Source organism: Schistocerca cancellata, chromosome 4 (genome assembly GCF_023864275.1).
Source record: "Schistocerca cancellata isolate TAMUIC-IGC-003103 chromosome 4, iqSchCanc2.1, whole genome shotgun sequence".
NCBI classification, from domain to species: Eukaryota; Metazoa; Arthropoda; class Insecta; order Orthoptera; family Acrididae; genus Schistocerca; species Schistocerca cancellata.
Genome location: NC_064629.1, coordinates 924,353,485 through 924,378,063, shown reverse-complemented (window position 1 = coordinate 924,378,063; position 24,579 = coordinate 924,353,485).

The window sequence follows — 24,579 nt, the reverse complement described above, 5'->3', positions numbered from 1 at the left end:
GTAGCTGTTTTCGTTGTTAGGATTTCGTCACCTAAACCGGTAAAAACGGAACCCTACAAGTCTCACTTTCTTGACCGTCTATCGGTCTACCCAAACTTTAAAACCCGTTTACCTCCAGAACGGGTAGACATAATAAGCGGAAATGTATCGCACTTCTTGTGGTAACTGGTCCCTTGGCGGTGTAAAAAAGTGAGCTTCTATGTCAACGCAATCTAAAGATACGGCCGTTTATGAAAAAAAAATTTACGTGAAAGGTCAAAAAATTGCTCCAAGAACTATGCGACCAAACTGCTTACGTCATCAGTCCCTAGCCCTATAACTACTTAAACCAACCTAACTTAACACACATCCATGCCCGGGGAAGGATTCGAACTGACGGCGCAAGCAGACGTGCGATCCGCGATATGACGCCGTTGAAAGCACGGCTAACCCGCGCCGGAAAGCTGTTAATATCATCTGATGTTGCTAACAAGTTATTTACTTCTGCTGAATGATTTTCTGCGCAGTTCATTTAAGATAGAATAACTAAAATATATTTGATGTTACGGAAGACGAAGGGTGCCTAATTCATTTCCCTGTCTTTACTTATTATGTTACATTCGCAATCTGAGCACACGTATTATCCATAACCACACTTTAGCGCCACACAGATACGTGAATGAAACACACTGGAGTACAGTTTTAGACATAAAAACTGACCGCCGGCCGCCTGCCACAGAGACTAAGTCCGAGTCTATTCACTTAACGTAGCCAATAAAACTGACCGGCCATCTGCACAATCTGGCAACACTGTAAGATGCGGAAGCGTTAGGAGGAAGTGTTGTCTACTTCCGAGATGTTCTCGGATTGTGCGAGCCCGTGGTCTAGTGCTAGCCGGCACGGTAGCTAAGCGTGTTCGGTCAGAGAGCCGGTTGGCCTCTGTAATAAAAAACTGAGTGGAAGGATCAACCACCGAACTTGAACAGGATTTCCTGCGACGTCCGCAACGCCAAACACAACGATCAATAATGAACAATAAGAAAAAAAAAGAAAAGAAAAAAATGGTAATCGTCATGCATTCTAAGCTTATGGTAGCCTGTTCGTGTCCAACTATTTTTTTTTACCACATTTCGGTCTAAAGTTATGATTCTGATTGAGCATCGAAGATAATTCGCTTAACATTCCACCCACCAGCAACGACAAGTATTCCAGAAACAATTCCGCAGGACAGCTCGTGGCTGCGCCGCGATCATAACAGCTTACGCTCGAGCGTTTCCTCGCGCTGCAGCGGCTACCGGCCACCGGCCAGACGCCACCCGCCGCCTGAAATCCGGCGCCGCCCATGTGAACGCGGCGCCGCGTTGTCAGTGTATTTATCAACCGTCATTTTCGAATTTGAAGTTCTAGTTATCATCTTGCAGTTAAGCACTGGATTTTGCATACTTGAAAATCATGAACTACAGTTAAGCATTGTAAAATTGAGTCGCAAGTGGAAAAAGGTGTAACACCTGAAACACAACGTTTACTTTTGGTATAATAGAGGGGTGAATGCAGAGGAGGCAGCTAGAAAAATTTGAACTGTGTTTGGAGCGAGTGCTTTTGGTAAAAATACGCCAGAAAAAGATATTCGTGTTTCAACAAAGATCGTTCTGGCATGAATGATTTTCCACATTAAGGAAGTCTCGACTACTGATAGATGTGATAGATTACTATTTAACCATCATGCGATGTTTGCATTCAACAGGCAAAGTTCAGAAGTCTGGTGTAGGAGTACTGCATGCTCTAATTCGAAACAACAAAAATCAATGGAGTGACTATTATTGAACGTCATCAGGTCACTCATCGAGCATTCCTATGCAGTACTGTTACTGGTGACGTATTTTGTTGCCTTTATTGTCAACTTCCTAAGAAGAAATAAAGGCTGTGCCCCACCAAAAGACGTAAACTCGAGGAAAGAGTAACGTGAACATGATATTTTACATCTGATAATTCCAAAAGTGTGTTTTGGGCTACGAATTCTGCCCCCAGGGTGTGTGCAACACAGCTGGCATTTGTTGCCACAACTGAGACACCTTTCTTTCGCAGTGTAAGAAAATCGAGCAACAAAACTACATCACCTGTGCTACTGTATGATAACGCACTATGTTGATTTGAGAAACAAAACAATCCAGGAGATTGATAGAAAAGTCGTCTGTCAGGCACTTGTATTGATAGGGAAGTCCTCTCTCAAGCACTTGTCCCTCTCGTCATATATTTGTAAAATTTTACCTTTCCCGCTCTTGATCGATCAACCGTCAAGGCAATTCATTTCTAGACGGAAATACTCTTAAAACTACTCTGGTTTAATGACATCGTTAGAACCAGTAGGTTTCTACAGGCGTAGAATTTGTAAACAACTTTAGCATTGTCAGATCGTTTTAGATATCGTGAAAGAAAATTCTGCTGCTGATTAATTTCTCTTTGATAATTACTGTTGAGTTTAGTAAACTAATGGAAAATGCAATTAAAATATTCACTGTACTAATACCAATTAAATTCAGCTTCCTACAGAAACATCACGACGGCAGTCTATCTTAATAAAGCATTAAGTGTCTGTGAGACGATTGAACCTATTTTAACACGAATTAGTAGGATATTACCAACTTTTGACTTCGAAAAGATCTGTATTTATTTCATTTTCTGTACCATTCGCAAGTATTATGAAAATGTGACATTTCATAGGTAAAATTATGTATTCACAACAACAAAAAATATGTCGGTAGAAAACAAAAGTGGCAATCTGGCTTTCAGCGAGTCGCGAATGGCGAACGAAAGCAGCTTGCACCTGTTAGCTAAGCATGTTACCTGGGAACTGGTTTTTTCCTAAACTGGGAAGACGTCCATTTGTGGTTGAATTGTTGGCAAATGTCAGTCAGACGTGTGCCGTTGGTCTAAGCGTTTCGGTGTGTTGAATTTGTACCAAAGATTTTTCTACAGGTTTTTTCTGCCCAAATAGAGAGTTGAAGTTTCCCATTAGTATTTTCACGTCATCCTGGTGAATTTTGCTCATAGTATTTTCGACTTGGTTCCAGAATTTTTCCCATGCACTTCTAAGCGCTACAGTCTGGAACCGAGCGACCGCTACGGTCGCAGGTTCGAATCCTGCCTCGGGTATGGATGAGTGTGATGTCCTGTGGTTAGTTAGGTTTAATTAGTTCTAAGTTCTAGGCGACTGATGACCTCAGAAGTTAAGTCGCATAGTGCTCAGAGCCATTTGAACCATTTTGAACCAGAATTTTTCGACATTTTCGGTGTTTTTCTTATTTTCGATGTTGGTGGGGACACGTGCATTGATGAGTGTATATTTTTTACTGCAGCTCTGAAGGAGCATAGTACCTAAGCTTACACACTACTTAACCTAAATTATCCTAAGGACAAACACACAAACTCATGCCTGAGGGAGGACTCGAACCTCCGCCGGGATCAGCCACACAGCCCATGACTGGAGTGCCCTAGACCGCTCGGCTAATCCCGCGCGGCTACTAAAAGTATACTCGTCCACAAAACCCATGTGGACAATTATCTGATAATCGGTCAGGCTTCGCTTTGTCGCAGCTCTTTAGCATACAAGTCCATTTACTTTCAGGCTCCTCCTTACAATTCTTGCAATGCAAGGTAATTGAAAAATCCCATCCACTCGACGCCAACTGAGGAACTGACTGGTGCATGTGTTGTTCAACACACAGTAGTTGTCAGCCTCACTAGAATCAATGACTGTGTGTGTGTGTGTGTGTGTGTGTGTGTGTGTGTGTGTGTGTGTGTGGGTGGGTGTTTTCGTTTTCATGCACAATCTGAATCAATACTATTAACATTAGAGAGAAAACCAACAATAAATAATTCATCAAATATGACTGTAAAGTATTTTAATGCGATGGGAAGTTACTAACTGAATTTTCACCCAACCCACGTCCAGCATATTACGTTAAGTAAGATGTATTAACTCCATAGTATCGTTAGCAGAGACAGTGCGCTCCCGTTGTCGAGGCTCGCGACAAGCGCAGCGATCAGCAGTGCCCAATGCCGCCGCGATTTGTTTATGTTGGCTGAGCGTGGACACTGCAGCAGACGCTTCGCCATAAACAGAAAGAAATCACCTTGTCTCTGACCGCAGTGAGCGGATATCACTGCCTGCGTGTTCTTACAGTAACCAACGTGAGACTCTACTCAAAGGAGCCATGGAGCAATTGCAATGGGTATCGTGTCATTAGTCATCAGAATATTAACCAGTGATGAAATGTCCACACTATATGAATCCCAAGAAAATAGGAACCTTCTCACAAAGGAATGTGAGGTGATATCAAAATTTATCCAACATACAAAAATTAACTGCAGGGCTTTCATGTATGCAGTAGTAGCACACAAGGAAATATTATGTCTTGGAAGCGTATATTTCATTTCTTCTTCTCATTTTAACACCCTTGTTTTAGTAAGAAGTGGGAAAATAAACACGAAAAACTCAAGTTCCTGAGAAGCATATAAGTCATTTCCTCTTCTCATATCATAACTTTTGTTTTAGTATGAGGTAAAAAAATAAACAGTTTAGGGTTCTGAAACATAATATGACACCAGATTCTTATCGTAGGCGCTATCGGAAACGCAAAAAGCATGGAGCTGTCCATTGTTTTGTCCAAAAGTCTGTTTCCTTTCATGCATTACTCACGTTAGGAGATTCTTATTTAAGGACTTGTGGGCATCAAGTTCTTCAGCAGAACAAGCCTTATGTTATTGTGCTAATTACGGTATGGAAAAAATGCAACAAAGACGAGTTCCCCTGGAGCACATGTCTGTATTCAGCAATGACCGCCAGCTGCCACAACACTTCACAGAATCCTTGCGGCGGGCAACACAACTGTGCGTGCACTTCAGACTTCATTCAGTAAGACGTCAGGAGATGGATGGAAACGTCAAATTAACGTTCCTTTCCGATTCGTATTCAACACAGAATGAGGTGTTATTAAGGTAGTTGAACGTTCTAGCAATTACACTTATATAATTCCAATATGAGTATTCAGATAGCCAAAAGAACCCGTTAGTGCGAAACCATCTGGAACTGCATTAACATCAAACTGCAAGAACTTGAGACAATACGTGGACTCTTCTCTTCGCTAGGTGACCTATTACTGATATTTAGGATTCTCACCTGCCTAGGCGTAATGGAAACGGAACTTCAGAGGCGCTTTCCGCTATTCTTGACAAACATGAGAAACTTGTAATCACTGCGAGTTACAACTGCGTGATGATAATGGTTCAGGTTGTCAGTAGTTGTGGTGGTGTTATTCTGTCAAACTGCTTACGGCAACGTTAATGGTGGCGCACATAATTTAGCGCTGACTACCTACCTAAGTAAAGATAGTGTTGTGGCGTCGTCGCTTGTCTTTATTTGGCCTCAGCTTGAGTAATCCGATTTAACGAACATAGTACTACATTCGCGGGCTGCTAATGATACAGTATGACTACAGAGATCATCGTGCGGGTATTACATTAATTCTGCAATGAATTGCTTAAAAAATGTTACCCTCAGCTATGCAGCTGCAATGACTCATTACACAGGTACTCTATGTTGCACTTGGTTAAGTGATCAGTTCGCTGCAATCCTGCTTCTTCTGTTTGTAAATGCTTGTGTACGTCAAAAATGGTTCAAATGGTTCTGAGTGCTATGGGACTTAACATCTGAGGTGGTCAGTCCGCTAGAACTTAGAACTACTTAAACCTAACTAACCTAAGGACATCAGACACATCCATGTCGGAGACTGGAGTCGAACCTGAGACCGTAGCTCTCGCGCGGTTCCAGACTGTAGCGCCTAGAACCGCTCGGCCACCCTGGCCGGCATACTTGTATACTGACCACTCGTTATTTGACTAAATATGAACTACAATCTAATTCGCATGTATATGGCATGGGTTAGCTCCGGCACGAAGGTATGACTAAGGATTGGTTTCCGTTGGAGTCCCGTTATTTTGATGGCAACACTAATGTTCGCAAATCACCTCTATTGCCTCAAAAAACAATTGCATCTTAAATATCGAAGGACCGACGTCCGCACTGTCACAGCGCGTTGAAATACAGCAACGACAGCAGATGAAAATTTGTGACCGACTGAGCTTCGAACCTAGACCTGCTGCTTACTAGACAGACGTTCTGACCACTGCACTATTACTTTTTTTTAAAGTTTGAGAAGAATTTCAGCACCAGGTAGGCGGAGGCAAAGAGGGCAGGGGTCGAAAATCCGAGGCCTGGCCACAGTGCCTCCCCCATACCTGTCACTGAGCAGCTGCATTATTCACATGTATTCCATGTTTGCACTCATATATTCCTTTAAATTGTTGAACAAAATTGAAGTACTAATTAAGGTAAAATAAATTACAGATTGTCGCCTCCAATCGTGTGCGATCCTTGTGGAACATAACTTATAACAGTGAACAGGGTGACGGAAAAATAAATAACAAACATTCATTCAGAAATATATTCACAATTTAAGTTATTATGCACTGGATGCATATGAAGTCAGTAAGGAAGCCATATATTTTTCAACAAATGGAAGAAGTTTCGGAGCCGGAGGGGGTTTGCCAAATTAGAACAGTTGTGATTTAAGAACCGACGTAAAAGAATATTCCAGGAATAAAAAAAAGTGAAAGAATAGTATTCTGCTTCTAATCAATAAAACTGTCCATCTCTTTGTAGCCCACATAAAGCAATAGATAAAATTTTTTTAAAACATTCCTTATATTTGTTATTCTTCTTCAGCTTAAAATGTTCTTCTGCAATATAAAACATGCACTCTTCTAAGTTCTAAGCTTTGTTTATTACGACGTACAACACAAACTGTCCCAGAAGCCACGAATAACTGTTATTCTTTGCGGACGGGTAACATTTCCAGTCTGGTTTAAAGCTTCAGTTATCGGTACATGACTTTCTGCGGTTCTGTGGATAGTGCTAATTTCTTCCTAGAACAGAAAACTATAGATGAGCCGCGGAGACCCAAATAATTATACAGGAAGTTTCAGGAGGAATAATAAATATTGTAGGAGGTGGTAGTATAGACAAGTTGCAGAAAAAATGCCATATTACATGTGTCCAATTTTTATTTCGTACATACAGCTGGGTTCAATGCATTTATGTTTCGTATGTTGGTCCTTACAGGACCCAGTTGTCTACATTTCCTTGAAAATGACTTCCAGCGTTATTGGAAGAGGTTTATTTGGCTACAGGAATGCCTATGTTCCTCCAGCATGACGGGGCTCCTGCAAATTCTAGGCGTCAGGTGACACATTATCCAAACCTAACATTTTCTGGAAGATGGATCATTAGATAAGGGCACTTTTCTTGGCCTTCAAGGTCCCTGGACGTTCTCTCTTTGGATTTTTGCCTGTGGGGATGGTTAAAGGCGAAGTCTACAAAGAAAAAGTAAACCCAAGAGCCGATTTGATCGTTCGGATTATGAATAGTGCAGCCCTCATAAAAGAACGCAAAGACGACCTCAGAAGATCTAGACATGGTGTTATCAAGAGAAGTCAAATGTGCATTGAAGTTGGTGGGGAAATTTTTGAAAATCAACTTTGAACGTCCTCATTTGCCTTTGATTTGAGTTTGTTAGGGTTACGTACACTCTTTGCCATAAAACTCGACCGGCGGCCGGCCGCTTCAGAGGCTAAGTCCGCGCCGATCGCGACATGGGACAAAAAAACTGGCCAACTCGCTAATTCTCTAAGACCGGTTATCTGCACAATCTGGCAACACTGTAGACTGCGGCACTTCCTGGAGGAAAACTTGTCCCAAGATAGAGAGACTCTAGGCTGATTACGCCTGTGGTCTAGCTGTAGCGTGCGTTGTTTCTGTTCATAATGCTTTCGGTCGCCAGACGTCATATTAGCTGGTCTCGCGTTTTACCTCAAGACTACGGTCGTGTTCCATCAGCGGTATGAATAAAATGATATTAATAATAACAGTAATAATCGAATTATCCGGCAACTTCACACTTCACAGTGGATTTTCTCGAACTAAGAAATTTGCTGAATTTGTGAAAAATCAAAATGGCTTCACATCCAGCCTATGATACCTAGAAGAGTCTTTACATCCTGCTGACATGAGACTAGCATAATCTCTGCGTCAGAAGCTTGCTTCTACTTGACCATTTAATAGACTCGCATTTTTTCCACCGTGACTAATTTTGTAAGCTAAGCACATCATCCGTTACAGCACACTCCTGGGGCTGGGTAATGTGGCCACAATGGTCTGGTGGAACGAGCTATCACAGGTGCAATGCGTGGGTTCAGGCATTTACTTTTAAGAGGCACAAACAGATTTATTTTACCTCTGGTAACCTCAAGAGAAAGACGTTATAATCCAGAACCCGCATTAAACATCACGTTCCTTCATTACCAACTGGGCAGAGCCGGTTTACGTTGGGAAATGACACAGCGGAAGTCATGGTAAAAAGAAATACAGTCGCCAGTAAGCTTACTTACATTAGAGAATTTTATTTTATTTGATGAACCGATAGCCATTTAAAGGGACAGGGCTCTTATTTTACTTGTACTTGATTGAACTAGAGACGTTTAAAAATTTGCTGCTGGACTGTGATTCGAATTCGTATCTCCTCTTTCGAGGATCTGAATCTCTCGGAACAGTATAGTTCAGTCATTTCGTTCCTTTTCCCAAGACTGCAATCTTCTCTAGGTCTCCTCCAAAGGTAAGTATGTGGGTCCCGAAACCTGATCCAGTACAAAAATATTCATAATTTCATTTCTAGCTTTATCAAGTGCACACCCACCTGCTAGTGAAAATTAACGCGCAATTTCAATGTCTGTTCATGTGTTGCCAACAATCGCAACAGGTGTCGTTATTTCTGGTCAAACACGAACACATCTTACTGTTCATGAGTAAGCAACTGATACTTAAGCTATATTCGTGGATGCACGGTAGGTGTGCAGTTCTGTTGTCGCTTAGGCACAAAAGTTTGTATCCTTATTTTAGATTCAGACACCTAGCGGCTCGTAAGAAAAACCGATACGTAACATTTGATTTTTCTTAGTTAACAATCGGATTACGTGTTGGGTTCGTATCTCCGTCACAGAACTTCACATCATGCACTTCATCTTTAAATGCATGCACACTTTGTTACTTCAGAATGGAGGTATATCAGACATCTTTCGTGGTTAGATAACAGGGATGAAAGGGTCTTGATAGGAGTCACGGTTTATTACAAAAATTGTCGTCTTTTATTTTCAAGTTTAGATTTGGTTACTGGTATTGGCAAAACTTTCGGTAATTCATGACTCTTCATGGCTAATCATCAATATGATGTGATTAGATTAGATTAGATTACATTAGATTAACTCTTGTTCCATAGATCATGAATACGACATTTCGTAATGATGTGGAACGTGTCATTTTAATGAAAGATTTCTTTAAATACCATGATTCAATTTCTTTACAACAATTTTTTACACTCTCTCTCATTGCTTTTTATTTCTCTCTCTCTCTCTCTCTCTCTCTCTCTCACACACACACGCACACACACACACACATTCTTTTTTATTTTTATTTGTATGTTGTGCTCGACTATCGGCGAGGTACGAAAACGCCTGTGAATGACTTTCTTAGTTTTGAGTGCACTTACGAAAGAAATATAAAAACAATAATGAGAGTTACTGATTTATGATGCTCAGTTTTCAGTCAGTTCTGAGTATTATTAGTAACTACGCTCCAGTCCCTAAACGTAGTTACAGAAAGCGAATCAGACGCATTACGTATTCCAGGCCGTAGCAGCCGCGACTTGGAGACACCAGCTATGGTCACTTCCCAGACCGCTGTAGGATCACATCGGTTCGTCTTCTTCCTGCTGGTACTGTAACTGAGATTTGGCAACAAGGCAACGTATGTTTGGCAACTCTGTGATCGACGAGTTACTTCCTGGTGTGCACGGAATTAAGCCTCAAAGTTCACTTGATTTTACCTGTCATTTCCATTGAATAATCTGAGTTATTATAGCTTGAAGGGTAACAAAAGATTGAAAATTTACGGTTTTCAGCCCAGGAAAGTCGTTGCAGGGGAAATCGCAACGAATCTCGACCTTTAAATAGCGGTTTACGAGTTCTAGTTACTATTGCCGTCGTAATAGGAAGCTGAGACCCATACCTCCTCGCCAGCTCTGTGGTAACGTGCTGACCTTGACTTCCGGAAGGCGTTCGATACAGTTCCGCACTGTCGCCTGATAAACAAAGTAAGAGCCTACGGAATATCAGACCAGCTGTGTGGCTGGATTGAAGAGTTTTTAGCAAACAGAACACAGCATGTTGTTCTCAATGGAGAGACATCTACAGACGTTAAAGTAACCTCTGGCGTGCCACAGGGGAGTGTTGTGGGACCATTGCTTTTCACAATATATATAAATGACCTAGTAGATAGTGTCGGAAGTTCCATGCGGCTTTTCGCGGATGATGCTGTAGTATACAGAGAAGTTGCAGCATTAGAAAATTGTAGCGAAATGCAGGAAGATCTGCAGCGGATAGGCACTTGGTGCAGGGAGTGGCAACTGACCCTTAACATAGACAAATGTAATGTATTGCGAATACATAGAAAGAAGGATCCTTTATTGTATGATTATATGATAGCGGAACAAACACTGGTAGCAGTTACTTCTGTAAAATATCTGGGAGTATGCGTGCGGAACGATTTGAAGTGGAATGATCATATAAAATTAATTGTTGGTAAGGCGGGTACCAGGTTGAGATTCATTGGGAGAGTCCTTAGAAAATGTAGTCCATCAACAAAGGAGGTGGCTTACAAAACACTCGTTCGACCTATACTTGAGTATTGCTCATCAGTGTGGGATCCGTACCAGATCGGGTTGACGGAGGAGATAGAGAAGATCCAAAGAAGAGCGGCGCGTTTCGTCACAGGGTTATTTGGTAACCGTGATAGCGTTACGGAGATGTTTAACAAACTCAAGTGGCAGACCCTGCAAGAGAGGCGCTCTGCATCGCGGTGTAGCTTGCTCGCCAGGTTTCGAGAGGGTGCGTTTCTGGATGAGGTATCGAATATATTGCTTCCCCCTACTTATACCTCCCGAGGAGATCACGAATGTAAAATTAGAGAGATTAGAGCGCGCACAGAGGCTTTCAGACAGTCGTTCTTCCCGCGAACCATACGCGACTGGAACAGGAAAGGGAGATAATGACAGTGGCACGTAAAGTGCCCTCCGCCACACACCGTTGGGTGGCTTGCGGAGTATAAATGTAGATGTAGATGTAGATGTAGACCTGTGAAAGAGCGTCTGTTACGGTTCGCAGTTCCAGTGTCACTGACTGAAACGTTTTTATCCCTTCTGTGAAAGAGCTACAAGCAGTCAGATCAAACATCAATAAGGAAATCGCAAGAAAATGCTTTCAGCTCATAGTGCAATGTTGAAAAACTTACAATGCTGCACAACAGGTAACGCCTCTTTCCGCTGCTGACAAGCGAATTTTGGGTTTCTAGGAATACGTAACTATATTTATGAAATGCCACATTTGCATACCTCTTGGGTATGACACAGCATACCAATTAAACACAGACCCAATCAAAATCTAAGTGAGTAGAATTTTATTAATTCGTGTCGATAGAGGCATTCTTGTGTACAGATACTTTCGTCGTAAGGTTATCATGGTTAGTTTTATTTCATTTCTTATAATACAGTGCACAATTTTCGTAAGGTTTCCTTTAGTGTTGTTAAAACAATAGTAAATATGAGAGAGAAATTAATCATCAACGATATATGCGAATTCTCTGATGTTACCTATGACAGTCTGACAATGCAGATGCAGTTTATTGATTACATGCATGTAAAAAATTTGTTCTGAGTTAAAGCTGTCAGTCAAAGTTTGAAGAAGAATCAAATATCACTACCACACGACGGCCAATGTAGAAAATACTTTTCTGACATATTATGGCACGATGCGCTCTCCCTGCACATCTTCGAGATGCATCTGCTGCCTGCTGTCTATTAAACCTGAATAGAACAAAATGTCACAGTAGTTAGTCCTTTTTCCACATGCGACTACTTTGGGTTGAGAAGTGAAGGGAATTATGTTCAAAGTTCCATTAGATTGATAACTTCAGCAGAGAGCAGAATTGCGTTTTAAAAAATGTAGCACTGAATGTATTGGAACTCGCGACATCTTATCTATGCTACAAGCTGACACGTAGCTACAACAGCTCCAGAGATCGGCAACTATTCCTCCAGAACTTTTGGATTCCACAGCACTGTGAGATTATGCATATGGCCAGGTCTTGACTTCTGAGAGACAAACAGTTACAGCTTTTCTTTTGGACTGAACGACGTTTTCTAGTAACAGATAGCGCAATAGAATAGCTCAAGTGGAAAGGAACACTTCCTATTTAAACTTCTGCATCCTACAATGTTGGCAGTTGTGTGTAGGTGGCAGTAACGTGATTTTATTTCTGTGATTACAAAATAGTCGAATGTATGCACTGGGTAGCCGAGGCAGCTAGTTCATGGTGATTCGGTCAACCAAGTAAATGAATTTACTGAACATGCTGCAAATTACTACAGGGAGCCTGTGTGTCAGAATTCTCATCCAGTGTGGCGCAACTGCGTTACGATAGAAAAATGACTCGCAGAGAAGCGGATTTCGTGGTCTGTTGGACGGATGGTAGGTTGTTATACCTATGGTCTGGGTTCGATTCCCACTTCTGTCAATGATTTTAGATAGGAAGAGACAGATTCCATTCTCTCCTGGCTACACCAAGTGAAGGAGATATAATGGCTGCGTGGTCTGAAAATTCACATTAAAGATGATATTCCTTCCTTACCAAGTAGACGGTAGGTTGAACCACAATAAAGTCTGGAGTGGCGACATGTAGAAACTGTATCACCAGTAACCTTTCTTATACTAGTTATTTATTTCAAGTGACGACACAAACGCTATGTATGGTCACAGGACACTTATTCCATCTTTTATTTGAGCTTCTGTATGTCGATAAAATTGGTTCTGAACTGGGAATGCAACTCAGACCGCCCTTAACGCGATATTTGATCCCTTCGTGGCAACACAGCTCGACTACAATTTGTTGTTTGTTCAAAACTGCAGATTCCTCAACACCTTCACATATTATGCGTGAATGGGATCGAATCCTGGCCCGGCACTAAAGATTTAATTATGTATTATCAAGCTCTAGCATGAGAACACCTATCTGCTGGTGGATAATAATTTTGATTTTTAATGTATTTTCATTCGCTGTCAACACTAACGATATCCGACGTTTTTAACTCCCAGTGAGACACAGAATTATTTGCGAGATGACTGTAAGTTCAAGATGCTATTCTGAGCAGCTGGTGGAGAAAAATTCGGTAGCTGACGTCTCTTTGTGTGTAGTCAACAACGATATGTGTGGGGCTCTATTCCCAGTGAGCGCTGAACTCTTCGTCATATTATTTCAGTTCAAACATGCTCACATGTCACTGCTGGTGCAACAAACCCATATTTAACGTTAGTTTTCTCTAGAATATAACAGCGATAGGTGCCGGGTAGGAGTCCTGGGAAGGAAAAAATTAATGTTTCGTTCGTCATTTCAGTTAAAACATCTAGTTACTGCCGCGAAATTCCGATATGTCACATTTGACTGTGCTTCGATGGCAATCCGATTAGGTTCCGGGTTCGAATCCGTGTCCAACACACAGCTTTACCCCACGGCATTTCAAGTAAGTTACTTGTGAAGAAGCAATATTTAACATCTCTCGTAGTTCGTTAACAGGGACAATAGATGCTGGGTAGGAATTCACGTCTGTTAAAAGTGTTTGCGTTATGCAATTTAAAGTTGATATTTGCTAACTGATACAGTCTAAAATCGAGGTATATCACTCTCTGTATGCCTAATCAGGAATGACTGTTAGTTTCCGTCAGTCACGAAATCTTTGCTTAGTCTGCATGGGCTGGGTTTGAATCCATATGCAGAACAAGACGGTTCGTCGTGTCATTTAATGTTCATACATATTCTCAACTAGCTGCTCGTGAATAACTTACATTTTTAATGTCATTTTGTGTTAAATAGTTCAAATGGCTCTGAGCACTATGGGACTTAACTTCTAAGGTCATCAGTCCCCTAGAACTTAGAACTACTTAAACCTAACTAACCTAAGGACATCACACACATCCATGCCCGAGGCTGGATTCGAACCTGCGACCGTAGCGGTCACGCGGTTCCAGACTGAAGCGCCTAGAACCGCACGGCCACATCGGCCGGCCCCCACCATCTGGTATCAATGCATTACCTTATAATCCATTATATATAATCATTTTCATAGTACACTTGATATTATAGATGAGTAGGACACAAGACAGGACATAGATAATGTCCGTTTGACGTCAACAGTGTGTAACATTTTACTTTTTTTGAATAGGACAATGTTCCTCTCCAATAATTTTTAGATTAGTTACAATAAGCTTACGCTGCAAGAGAATTCGCTTGTATTTTTCAATATGTGGTCTGTTGTCGGTTTGAAGGCCTTCCATAACATCGGCATCGTAGTGCAACTCCACCGAGAGCTGTCTGGAGTAGGGTGGAGATAGCAATGTGAAAGTGGCGAGCTGTCGAAGACGATCTTCATATTCCTAATACGATTAGGACATCGTATACTCTTGACGACGTTTAGCACCCGTGCGGTCAGTCACCCAATTTCAGAATTCATTTTGAGTAATCCTACTAAATTTCCAAAATATTGTCTTTTTATATTGATGAGTAATATGGATAGTCATCACGTTCATGTGCCATCTACAACGCAAATTCAATGTTACTATCCTAGGAACTAACCTACAATACGTTTTGTATTTCATAATCGGAACTATCTGCATTAACCGTCATCAGAGCAATGTCAGGGAACAGAATGCAGCAGTGCCTGCTTGAGGACCTGCTTGAGTCGTGTTCACATTATATTACACTAGCGAGAAGTACCGACTTTTCCTTTTCTCTGCAAACATCCAGAACTAAATTCAGTAACTAAATGCTAAGAATATATTTGCATTGTGCCAACTCAAAGATCAATAGATATGGATATAGATATAGATTTTTATATTTAAAGCCATTCTCGTTCTGCGTTGGAATAAACATCATTCATTATTTGCTTGTTCTTGTTACGATTGTTATTGTCATTCTCTCACTCGGAAGAGTCTTATGCTGATGCTGTATGAATAAATTATGCCATTGGATACAAAGCGGTTTAGTTTTGAGACCTAACCCACGAGGGGGGAAGGCACAGTGGTCTGCTTCAGGAATTCCAAGCAATAAAACACAAAAAACAACCCAGGAAGGGTTCGAACAGCTACTTTCACGCAGAGACATGCATTTGGAATCTGTTCATCGTTACGGGGTCAAACAAGAGGGTAACATTACTGAAACAATGATCGGGCTACTTAGTATATAATAGAGCATACAGATTTCAAGGAGGAAACGTATGAAGACGCAGACTTCCTCGTTATCAATATGTGCGGCATATCTTTCGTGTTAACGAAAGTAAATTCCCGCTTTACCTCTTCTTACGTGTCAAATGAAATGAATGCCATGAGGAATAGAATATTTGTTGACTGCGTCTCTTCTTGCTTCCATCCTTACCAACATATTTCTTCATTCTCGTGGTAATCATGACATTATATGTGCATGCTGCAAACGATTGCAAGTGGACAAATTCGACATCGAGGTGCAAAGCGTTTGGTATCTTACATTATATTCAATTCGAATAAGCTTCCGGTGTATTTTTACTTCGTTTGTATTTTTAGATGATTATGAACGTTACGGAAATTTATCTCACATGCTTTATGTTGAATGAGAAACATTGAATGATCCGTTTTGCTTTCCCTACGTTGAAATGATATAATGTCGGCGTCAACGGCCTTCTTCCACGCCGGAAGCTGAAACTTGTATCATTCTGGATTTTTGATAATTGAATGTCTCATATGTATACATAGCCCACAAGGCGACGTCAGAAACCATCAGGGGAGAACGCCGCATAAAAACCAAACTTGCGCGCGCGTCTCCACTCTGAAGAACCGTATCGGAGAATCACGGCAAGCATTTCGCTGAAGAGCTGCCTCGTCAGAGAGCCGAGAAATGGCAGCGTCGTAGCAAGTATTTGTCAACACTCTGATAGTGCATTTACTTTCGGGTGTAGGTCGGCGTTACCTCGCTAAATTCACTTGACATTCGTTTTCCACATCTAAGACTCGTACGATATAATCCACTGCAAGATGACACAATTAGAAAGTATATTTAATTTCTGGACTCCAAGAACGGCGTTCTTCACATAAGTAACACCTGTTTGTGTGTGCATTCGGGAGGACGACGGTGCAATCCCGCGCCCGGCCATCCTGATTTAGGTTTTCAATGATTTCCCTAAATCGCTTCAGGAAAATGCCGGGATGGTTCCTTAGGAAGGGCACGGCCGATTTCCTTCCCCATCCTTCCCTAATCCGAGCTTGTGCTCCGTCTCTAATGACATCGTTGTCGACGGGATGTTAAAACAGTAATCTCCACCTCCTCTGTTTGTGTGTTTAAGGTTGCGTTTTGAGGCTCAGGCAACATCGCAGTGACTATAGTCCGCCTCTGACCGCCAGTGTGTCGTTAGCTCAGCAGTACTTCGACAAGCAGACTAGACAGGCTGTATGTAACGAAAGGTTTCATCCATAATGTAACTGACTGCGAAATTTGGCCTCTTAACTTCTCGGATCACTGCGCATTTCATATAACAGCGCTGCACACTAAACAAAAAACATTCCTGGGAAGGGGCGTTTGGCAGCTAAACGTGTCTCTTTTGGAGGATGCAGTACTGAAACAGGAGATCCATGATACATGGCAGCGTTGTCTACGGACGCAATCCAGATATACAACACGCATCATGTGGTGGCTACAGTCTGCGAAACCACAGATAAAAAAATGCATCGCACGATATGGTCGCATGAAAGCGTACTGGCGAAAACGCACCTTGGAGTATCACTTTCTTTGCCTCCGTGAACTATATGATGATCCCATGGGAATAGTAGCAAACAGCTCTCGAATAAAACGCACTAAAGCAAGAATAACGGCGCTGGTACGACAATCACTGGAGGGGAAAAAAGTTCGATCACGTCCTCCGATTGAACTGACGCAGGAGAATACGTCCGTATATCACATGATACGGGAAGCCAAGCGAGGTAAACAAAAGTTAATCCACACTCTCAGTGATGAACAGGGGAACGAATACGATCAACAAGTCACCGTGAAAAACTACGTGGTGCAACATTATACAGACTTTTACGCCGCGTCGGCGACTGATGCGACTGCAAGTGAGCCGCTTTTATCCAACATTCAATCCACGGTCCATCCGACTGACAACGCCGACCTTGTAGCCCACATCACAGAGGAAGAAGTATGTGCCGTAATCAAAGATTCGCCCACAAAGAAATCTGCTGGTTCAGATGGCCTACCCATAGAATTTTATGCTTGTTTTTGGCACATCATAGGACCGGAATTCACCAAAATATGCAATGAATTATTGGGAGACGTGCAGATGCCATCTCAGTTTACCGAAGGACTGATTGTCCTGATTCCCAAAAAACCACGTAGCACTACGCTGAAGGATTTTCGACCACTAACACTGCTCAATTCCGACTATAAAATCTTCACCCGACTCATCAATTGTAGACTGAAGACGGTACTGCCGAAAGTACTTGGCCCTTATCAAATGAGTGCTGTCCCAGGGCGATCAATGTCGAATGCATTATGTGAGTATAGGGACATAATATATTTGTCGTGGATATGTAAGTGCAATGTTGGTCTCATGTTTTTAGACTTCGATAAGGCTTTTGACCGCATCAGCCACCACTTTCTACTAACTGTAATGCAACGGATGGGATTCAGTGCTCATTTTATTCAGATCATACGCAAATGTATAGTCGGAACTTCCTCTCGAATCAAAATTAATGGTCAGCTAAGTTCACCAGTCCCGATCAAGCAATCAGTGAGACAAGGCTGCCCCCTTTCTATGGCCCTATACGCAATCGCCGTAGAACCGTTACTGTTAACCCTGCATCACAGGTTACAAGGTCTACAGGTGTTGGGTACAAAAACCGTGTGTCACGCTTATGCTGATGACATCAGTGTAGTAGTTAACACGCACTCAGAAATGGAAGTCGTTCAACAAATAATCCACGCTTACACCACTTCTTCCGGAGCCAAACTCAATGAACACAAATCGAAAATTTTACCTGTCGGACCCCATATGGAGACATTTCAAAGAACATGGCTACAAAGGACAGAGAAGACGAACCACTTAGGTATGATTCTAATGGAAAACCCAAGAGAGATGACGGTAGCCAACTGGGACCATAAACTAAATACATTCAGGGCTACTCTCCGTGAACACAAAACCAGAACGCTCAATCGGATACAGAGAGCTCTCTTGATTAACAGCTATGCGCTCAGCAAAATATATCACATCGCAGCAGTGTTACCAGTCCCCCAGGATACAGCGCAAAAGCTTTTAGCTGCAGCGTATTGGTTCATATGGAGCGGAAACATCTTTAAAGTCACCATGCCAACCATTGTGTTAACCCGCGCCGCTGGTGGTTTGGGCGTCAAAGACATCAAGAAACAATGCATTGCCATATATATGGACCGAATCCGCAAAATACTGGAGACACCCCACCCGACAGTTACGAAAACGTTATTCAACAGTTTAGCCCCAATGAGCAAAAAGGCCCCAGTCGATGTTGGTCGCATCAGCGCTCAACTCGATCACGTCCGGACTTACTACCTGGAAATGAGCTATATTCAAGATACTTCACAGCTGCTTAACACCAGAAGGACCTATTACCACCTCACGAGACACCATAGGCAAAACCCAATGGAAGCGAAATATCCAGCAGTCAACTGGAGTAACGTCTGGAAAAACATTAACAATCCCATCCTCCACTCCAAAGTAGTGTCCACATGGTATGACATAGTAAACGAGAAGGTCCGCACAGGTGAAAAGCTGCACAATATCAAAATGAAGCACAGTCCGTACTGCGATCATTGCCATACTGTAGATACCTTGGCACACATTCTCATTTGCCGAGACCAATACCACATATGGAACTGGACTAGGAAAAAACTCGCAATAATTACTAGAACTACAGCCTCTGCTATAACACTTAAAGATGTACTTCAACCAGAATGGCATTTCTTTCCTGCAACAAAGCACAATAGCTACACTAGGATCATCGGCCAGTTTGCATATTTTGCAGTTACGAATACGCATATGAGTATAGACGAGTACATACAGTATATAATGGACGAGCACCACAACCTTAAAACGAGTCGAAAATACAAAGTTTTGTTTCAAAATTTCTTACTTCATACTTTGCCATAATGAAGCGGCAATTTTGGTTGATGCACAACACCACAGCGAGTCGATACTAATTTTGCTTCATTATAATTAAGTTGGCATTTATTTATTTATTTATCTTTGTAGTATGGCAATCAAAGTGTATCAGGAAACCTAATTTTGCCAGAAGCTGTAACATAAAAGAAATCAGAACTGCTTGCTTGATTTCGTGTTCTTCTGTTTTACGGGTACTGGACAGTTCGTCACGGAAAGACGATTTATTCAGTTTCTTTATATATTATTTAAAAACAATTACAAAAAAAAAACAAAAAAAATTAAAAAAATAAAAGAGAGTAGGTTAAGTTAGGGTGAAAGTGGCGGTGGCAACAGTTTTTTTTATTTTTATTTTTATTTTTTTTATTTTTATTTTTTTATTTTTATTTTTTATATTTTTTATTTTTTATGTTAGATAGGATTTTGGGGGTGATAAGGTGTATAGGAGCCAACGCCTGAAGTGGAAGAGGTCAAAAAAAAAAAATCGACCACACAACACATTTAAAAAAAAGTTGGTAGAGCACTTGCCCGCGAAAGGCAAAGGTCCCGAGAAAAAAAAAAAAAAAGAGGTTCCCTTGTGCGTTGCAGTGCTTGTACTATAAGTTCGAATCACGGTAGAAGCCGCTGACTACAACCTTTTATTTTCCATTTTAATTAATGGAGTTGCAAACTGCTAGTAAAAATTTCTTATGCGAAATCTGAAGAATGCCTTTAAACATCAATCTTCGTCCGATTTCGACTTAGTAAATTAAGTTAATATCATGGATTTCTGCTTTGCAAATTCCAAGGTGCTTCACTGTAAAATAGGTCCTGAAAAGATTCAAACCGACTGTCAACGATATAAATTTGAGCTTTGTTCGTCATATAGGTCTAACATGTCGGAAGGTTGTTTATGAAGTGCACCTGTTCATTAATATAGTTCCCATCTTCTAAATTTTTGCAATAGCATTTAACTGTAGACGTTTTCTAACACCGGCGTTAGCAATTCCTTTCCGTTCTCTGAAACCTTCAAAACGACAAATTTTTCTGGTTGAAATCTGATGACCTTAACTATCACTTCCGATCAACAATAAATACTTCATGAACCCGTACATGGAACTCCAAATGTGCAGTGTGCCTGCACTGCTACAGAGCATGCATTGCAAGGTATTCACACAGTTTATCGCATAGACTTACCATAAGGAATGAAACAAGAGCTGTAATAGGCTTTACACCACAGACGCTCACTCTGGCTTGACGAAAACATCCAAACATTGACCAAAAGTTGCACAAATAATTAAGTTTGAAAGGAAAAGAAACGAGGTATGAAGCATTTATAAATTCATCGAATGTAGTGAGGTGGTTTAATTTCGTCCCAGTCTATAAAATTAATTTCGGGCCATACTCAGCTCTTGCCGATTACCCGCCTACTAATCAGGGCGTCTGTCTCCGTTGCTTTTGAGCGTGAATGGAAATTGTAGAAATTTTCTGTGGAGCAACATTTAATAATAAAGCGTTTTAAATCATCAAAAGCGATGAGCGGTAGCAGGCGCTTTCGATAAAGAACGGGGGAGTGCAGCGCCGCTGCTGTCGCCACGGCCGCTGCCAGTAGCCAGCAAATGGATCCCGGAGCTTTGCCGCATACGGCGTCCAGAGGAGGACAGTCTGCAGGAAATCTGCCGCAAAATCGTTACTAGATAAAATTTTGATATCGGTGTGTCATAAAGCGAAATAGATTGAATCTGCGCTACCATTACATTCACGTCTTCAGCATTCAGACAGAAGAGGCTATAAAAATATTTTATGCCAGCTGCTCTCGATCCACTGACATTATGAACAGAAACAACGCACGCTACTGCTAGACCACAGGCGTAATCAGCCTAGGGTCTCTCTATCTTGGGACAAGTTTTCCTCCAGGAAGTGCCGCAGTCTACAGTGTTGCCAGATTGTGCAGATAACCGGTCTTAGAGAATTAGCGAGTTGGCCAGTTTTTTTGTCCCATGTCGCGATCGGCGCGGACTTAGCCTCTGAAGCGGCCGGCCGCCGGTCGAGTTTTATGGCAAAGAGTGTACGTAACCCTAACAAACTCAAATCAAAGGCAAATGAGGACGTTCAAAGTTGATTTTCAAAAATTTCCCCACCAACTTCAATGCACATTTGACTTCTCTTGATAACACCACGTCTAGATCTTCTGAGGTCGTCTTTGCGTTCTTTTATGAGGGCTGCACTATTCATAATCCGAACGATCAAATCGGCTCTTGGGTTTACTTTTTCTTTGTAGACTTCGCCTTTAACCATCCCCACAGGCAAAAATCCAAAGAGAGAACGTCCAGGGACCTTGAAGGCCAAGAAAAGTGCCCTTATCTAATGATCCATCTTCCAGAAAATGTTAGGTTTGGATAATGTGTCACCTGATGCCTAGAATTTGCAGGAGCCCCGTCATGCTGGAGGAACATAGGCATTCCTGTAGCCAAATAAACCTCTTCCAATAACGCTGGAAGTCATTTTCAAGGAAATGTAGACAACTGGGTCCTGTAAGGACCAACATACGAAACATAAATGCATTGAACCCAGCTGTATGTACGAAATAAAAATTGGACACATGTAATATGGCATTTTTTCTGCAACTTGTCTATACTACCACCTCCTACAATATTTATTATTCCTCCTGAAACTTCCTGTATAATTATTTGGGTCTCCGCGGCTCATCTATAGTTTCCTGTTCTAGGAAGAAAGTAGCACTATCCACAGAACCGCAGAAAGTCATGTACCGATAACTGAAGCTTTAAACCTGACTGGAAATGTTACCCGTCCGCAAAGAATAACAGTTATTCATGGCTTCTGGGACAGTTTGTGTTGTACGTCGTAATAAACAAAACTTAGAACTCAGAAGAGTGCATGTTTTATATTGCAGAAGAACATTTTAAGCTGAAGAAGAATAACAAATATAAGGAATGTTTTAAAAAATTTTATCTATTGCTTTATGTGGGCTACAAAGAGATGGACAGTTTTATTGATTAGAAGCAGAATACTATTCTTTCACTTTTTTTTATTCCTGGAATATTCTTTTACGTCGGTTCTTAAATCACAACTGTTCTAATTTGGCAAACCCCCTCCGGCTCCGAAACTTCTTCCATTTGTTGAAAAATATATGGCTTCCTTACTGACTTCATATGCATCCAGTGCATAATAACTTAAATTGTGAATATATTTCTGAATGAATGTTTGTTATTTATTTTTCCGTCACCCTGTTCACTGTTATAAGTTATGTTCCACAAGGATCGCACACGATTGGAGGCGACAATCTGTAATTTATTTTACCTTAATTAGTACTTCAATTTTGTTCAACAATTTAAAGGAATATATGAGTGCAAACATGGAATACATGTGAATAATGCAGCTGCTCAGTGACAGGTATGGGGGAGGCACTGTGGCCAGGCCTCGGATTTTCGACCCCTGCCCTCTTTGCCTCCGCCTACCTGGTGCTGAAATTCTTCTCAAACTTTAAAAAAAAGTAATAGTGCAGTGGTCAGAACGTCTGTCTAGTAAGCAGCAGGTCTAGGTTCGAAGCTCAGTCGGTCACAAATTTTCATCTGCTGTCGTTGCTGTATTTCAACGCGCTGTGACAGTGCGGACGTCGGTCCTTCGATATTTAAGATGCAATTGTTTTTTGAGGCAATAGAGGTGATTTGCGAACATTAGTGTTGCCATCAAAATAACGGGACTCCAACGGAAACCAATCTTTAGTCATACCTTCGTGCCGGAGCTAACCCATGCCATATACATGCGAATTAGATTGTAGTTCATATTTAGTCAAATAACGAGTGGTCAGTATACAAGTATGCCGGCCAGGGTGGCCGAGCGGTTCTAGGCGCTACAGTCTGGAACCGCGCGAGAGCTACGGTCTCAGGTTCGACTCCAGTCTCCGACATGGATGTGTCTGATGTCCTTAGGTTAGTTAGGTTTAAGTAGTTCTAAGTTCTAGCGGACTGACCACCTCAGATGTTAAGTCCCATAGCACTCAGAACCATTTGAACCATTTTTGACGTACACAAGCATTTACAAACAGAAGAAGCAGGATTGCAGCGAACTGATCACTTAACCAAGTGCAACATAGAGTACCTGTGTAATGAGTCATTGCAGCTGCATAGCTGAGGGTAACATTTTTTAAGCAATTCGTTGCAGAATTAATGTAATACCCGCACGATGATCTCTGTAGTCATACTGTATCATTAGCAGCCCGCGAATGTAGTACTATGTTCGTTAAATCGGATTACTCAAGCTGAGACCAAATAAAGACAAGCGACGACGCCACAACACTATCTTTACTTAGGTAGGTAGTCAGCGCTAAATTATGTGCGCCACCATTAACGTTGCCGTAAGCAGTTTGACAGCATAACACCACCACAACTACTGACAACCTGAACCATTATCATCACGCAGTTGTAACTCGCAGTGATTACAAGTTTCTCATAATTTGTCAAGAATAGCGGAAAGCGCCTCTGAAGTTCCGTTTCCATTACGCCTAGGCAGGTGAGAATCCTAAATATCAGTAATAGGTCACCTAGCGAAGAGAAGAGTCCACGTATTGTCTCAAGTTCTTGCAGTTTGATGTTAATGCAGTTCCAGATGGTTTCGCACTAACGGGTTCTTTTGGCTATCTGAATACTCATATTGGAATTATATAAGTGTAATTGCTAGAACGTTCAACTACCTTAATAACACCTCATTCTGGGTTCAATACGACTCGGAAAGAAACGTTAATTTGACGTTACCATCCATCTCCTGACGTCTTACTGAATGAAGTCTGAAGTGCACGCACAGTTGTGTTGCCCGCCGCAAGGATTCTGTGAAGTGTTGTGGCAGCTGGCGGTCATTGCTGAATACAGACATGTGCTCCAGGGGAACTCGTCTTTGTTGCATTTTTTCCATACCGTAATTAGCACAATAACATAAGGCTTGTTCTGCTGAAGAACTTGATGCCCACAAGTCCTTAAATAAGAATCTCCTAACGTGAGTAATGCATGAAAGGAAATAGACTTTTGGACAAAACAATGGACAGCTCCATGCTTTTTGCGTTTCCGATAGCGCCTACGATAAGAATCTGGTGTCATATTATGTTTCAAAACCCTAAACTGTTTATTTTTTTACCTCATACTAAAACAAAAGTTATGATATGAGAAGAGGAAAT